The 4,257-nt window shown below is 51.8% G+C and overlaps 1 protein-coding gene across 2 annotated transcripts in view; it reads right to left on the bottom strand.

The window, feature by feature from the left end:
* Positions 1 to 3,363, bottom strand: part of CARHSP1 (calcium regulated heat stable protein 1) — an 18,845-nt gene extending 15,482 nt beyond the window's left edge. The window contains exon 1 of one of the 2 annotated variants that reach the window (XM_027839559.1): positions 3,260 to 3,363. The gene's annotated coding sequence lies outside the window, so the exon portion shown is untranslated. The remainder of the gene's footprint in view (positions 1 to 3,259) is intronic. The other variant, XM_027839560.1, reaches the window with a different exon arrangement.
* Positions 3,364 to 4,257: the final 894 nt, after the last annotated feature.

Here is a 4,257-nt window from a genome sequence, read left to right as displayed (position 1 = left end):
TGAAGGGGCTGAAGAAGGGAGAGGAAAAATTACACTTTCATCACTCTCTGACCAGAGCTTTCTAAGCCAGGGGCCAGAGCTGGGGAGCAGGAGAGGATGAGTATCCTCCTCTCCCAAAAAGGCGGGGGGGCCTGAAAGGGAGAAGGAAGCTCTCCAAATCACCTCTAAATGGGCTCAAATTGACTAAACATGGTTAGGCAAAGGGAATCCTAGGGCAGAGGGTTGATAATGGAAAAAAACCAAGCATCCTCCTCCTGGCCTAGCTAGGCCTCCCCATCCCCCCTCCCTTCCTCCCCAACATTCCTGAATCCCCAGCCCCAGGCACTGCTGGTCACAGTTAGAGGAGGAGTCATCAGGCCCTCCCTCAAAACCCTCCAGCACCATCCAGCTGTATTTTCCTGTTCCAGAGAAGGCACACAGGAGGCAGAACTGAAGTTCCCATTTAGAAGACAAAGTTGGCCACCACCCTGGTTCAATTATTCATCACCTGGACTATTAATTTCAATAGCCCTTGGGGGGGGGGGGGTCTCTCCTCTCTCCAATCCATCCTCCACTCAATTGCCACAATGAAATTCCCAAAGTCTGACCATGTCATTCCCCAGCTCAAAAAGCTCCAGAGGCTCCCAGGTTCCCAGGCTCCCTATTTCCTCTCAGATCAAATACCAGCTCCTCTGTTTGGCATGAAGCCCTTCACAATCTGCCCCCAACCTACCTTTGCAAGCTTATTACATATTACTCTACTTCACTCAGTTTACACTCAGACTACAGTCTAGCCAAACTCACTTACTAGTTCCTAGTAGAGGACATTCTATCTCTAGGCTCCATGCCTTTGCAGTTAATCTCCCATGCAAAATGCTCTTCCTAATCACCTCTGCCTCTAGAACCCTAGTCCAGGGGTGGGGAACCTGTGGCGTCAGAGCCACAAGTGGCTCTCTAGGTCCTCAAGTGTGGCCCTTTGACTGAATCCAAACTTCACAGAACAACTCAGTCAAAAAGGCTGCACCCAAGGACCTAGAAGGTCACATGTGACCTCAAGGCCCCAGGTTCCCCACTCCTGAGCCTAGGATCTTTCAAAGTTCAGTTCAAATGCCACCTCCTACATAAGGCCTTTCCTGACACCCCCCAGCTGCTAGTGCCCCTCTCCCCATTACCTTATATAAATGTTGTATTTACTTATACATGTACATATCTCAACCCATAGAATATAACATCCTGGTTGGCAGGGAATGTTTCATTTTTGTCTTTGTATCATCCCCGGTGCCTAGCAAAGTACCTACCACATAATGGGCCTTTATCAACGACTTTATGTCATTCACAGCCTCCCCTCCATCTCATAAACTCATTTACAATAAGGGTATTGTGATTAGTTACCACAGTGGTGACTGGAGAAGAAGCTGAAGTGGGTAGTGGTCAACCCAAAAGAATAAAATGCTAACAAGTAGGATGGTGGGCATTGAAGAAGTTGATATTTTTGGACAGCAAAATCACAGGGAACTTTGGGAATTAGCTGGCCCCTTCTTCTCACAACTCTTTCTTAGCCTCTTACACGTGGGGGGGGGAAGCTCTTCCTCACACACAGCTGGTACTTCAAAAGAAACTTAATGAATAGGGAAGTATCTTTAGGAAATTTAATGAGTCACCATAGGTCCATCCCTCCCTAAGAACCTGAAATTTGGGATGTGGGCTCCCTGCTTGGGTCCTTTCTTCAGTAGAAATTCTGATTCTGATGGCTGGCTGCTTGGTTGATTCCACCCTCACCCCCCCAGCCTTACTTTACCCACTCCACCACCCACACTAAAAATGACCATTCTGTGTGTGTTTTAATGAAATAATTCGGTTTCAATCATCCAGTTCAAACTATCACCAAACCAGGGCTTGGAACCACGGAAGGACTGCTGGGGTGGCTGTGAGCATTCCTTTTGATCAGGTCTCTAATCTCCAGTCCCTCTTCTGGGCCCCACACTCCTTTCTCCCCTATCCCCTGCTCCCTCCCACTCACATTCCCAATCTGGCTGCTTCGCTCTCACAGATGTTCACAGATACTCACTTCTCTTTCTTTTTCTCTCTTTCACACACACAGACCAGACACAATTTCTGCCATATTGAGACCCCATCTGGAAAGTTCAACAGTTGGTCTGCAGTTACACATCTGGAGCAGCTGGACCTTCTGGCCCTTCTAACTTGCTCTCATCCAAGGACGCCTGGTTCCTCAGAAAACGTCTACACAAACCCAAAATCAAATCCCTCCTTCCCTCTCTGGAATCTCAAAGTCCTCCCTGACCCCCGCATGGGAATCACTCCATGCATGGCAAGAGTGAGAGAGGGGATCACGGAAGTGAAATCTACCTAGTTCTCAAGAAAACAAAGAAATTCCACAATCTCCCCAGGAATGAAGCCCCAGTGCTTCCCAATTCTGAAAGGGAGGAAGTTCTGCTGGATATCTATCTGGCTTTACTGGTGCTATTTTCTTCTTGTAATTAACTAGATCTTCCAAGGCCCTGCCCAAAAGAGGGAGGGAGAAAAGGTTTTAGTAAACTCTCCACCTACCTATTCTCCAGTGGTTAATGCCCTTCCATCCCTACGGCCAATAAAACATCATTTTGGCCTAGGCTCAAAACTCCCAAACCACCTGTGTAAGGTTTAACCCAAAACAAACATGAATCCCAATAGAGTGAAACATTCTCTCCCCCCCACCGCCACATACACACTCTGCCCCTCTACAAGGGCCGGGCAGAGAGACAGGTACAAATTCGAACAGCCCTCTTCTCCTGACCCTCCCCCCCACGCCCCCCCCCAAAACCTACAAAATAAGGAGGGAAGGTTGGCTTAGGAAAGAAGGGAGTAGAATGACTAGTAGAAAGGAAGAAACTCGAGTCCTCATTACAGACCTGTCTGACTCCTTTGACCCCAGGTAAACCCCTCCCCTCCCAAGAGAGGATTCCTGTCTCTTCATCCCCCAACTCCCTTGTGCCCTCAACTCTGCCCAAACCAACACCCTCTTGGGGCCTACGCGTCAGTCGCCCAGAACCCAAGAACCCGGGCCCCGCCAGAGAAGACGGAGGGGGCTCCGCCCCAAGCAGGGGCTGGAGAGGATTCCCGGAGAAGCGTCCTCTCCTCTGGAGTCGAAACCCCGACGCCGCACAACCTGTCTGCTTCCCAGTCCCTAGTCCGGGGGATGTTCTGGAGAGCCCGAAGGTCTCAACCCTGGGAAGAGAGGTAGCAGCCTTCCGATGATCCGACCCCCCCCAACCCCCTTTACCTGAGGCTCGGTCTCCCGGGGGTGCAAACAGCTCGACACAGACTCAGCCAGCCGTGGTCAGGGGGCGGAGCGGGAGGGCGAGAGGAGGGAAAGCCTGAGTGGGCGGGGCCTGGGCGGGGTCTACCAAGGGGGTGGGGCCGTGTTATTTTCCCCATAACCATATCTATCAAGTAATTTCTTGCTCTGGCCCCTGCTCTTACCCAGGGTGGGGCTCTAAATTGAACTCCTGATAGTAACACCCCGCTTGGCCCCCATCTCTCTCCTGCCCGCACAGTCCACGGGAGGTACCCAGGACTGGACGGGAGGGGCTTGAAGACCGGATGAGAGGGAGGGGCAGAGACTGGGGGGTGGGAGAGGTAGTGGACAGGATGGGGCGAGGAGGCGGGAGAGTTTGTTCCAGCTGTATGAGCACAGTGCCCGCCCTGCACCCCTGTGCGGTTGGCAGCGCCAAGAAAGAACCGTCCTTGTGTTCCCACCCATCCCAACACCCCAATAACCAATCTTTTTTTCTCTCTCTGGGATCTCAAAGTCCTTTCTGACACCAGCAAGCAGGCCCTTGCTTTGTTGTGCACCAACAGAGCTAGGACAGACCCTGGCTCTGAGATCCGCCCTTTCCCACCCCCTCCTAGACGGAGAGCGCTGGGCAGCCCAGGGATGGTTCTTAGAGTCTAAAGTGAGACATCCGTGCCCGGAGATTGCGTGATTAAGTAGCCCAGACTTAGGGCAGTTCAGTCCCCGCCCCGAGCTCTGAGGTAGTCGAATAAGGCTAGATAAGGACTGGTTAGAGCGGAAAACGGGTGACCCGGAGTGAGCGGGAAGAACCCGGGGAAGGGTTGGGTGGGGTGGAGTGGGGCGGAGCCGGGCCTGCCAGCGCTATTGACATCCTAGGCTAGTGGCAGCTCAGTTACCCCCTGGCTGAGAAGAGGAAATCAAAAGAACTGTGTATATGTATCTTAATCCCTATTGCAATGGGAGTGTTTGATGTCCTCACCTGGAGG

This window comes from Vombatus ursinus, unplaced genomic scaffold, assembly GCF_900497805.2.
Source record: "Vombatus ursinus unplaced genomic scaffold, bare-nosed wombat genome assembly UNPS02014832.1, whole genome shotgun sequence".
NCBI classification, from domain to species: domain Eukaryota; kingdom Metazoa; phylum Chordata; class Mammalia; order Diprotodontia; family Vombatidae; genus Vombatus; species Vombatus ursinus.
This window is presented reverse-complemented; position numbering and strand designations above follow the sequence as displayed.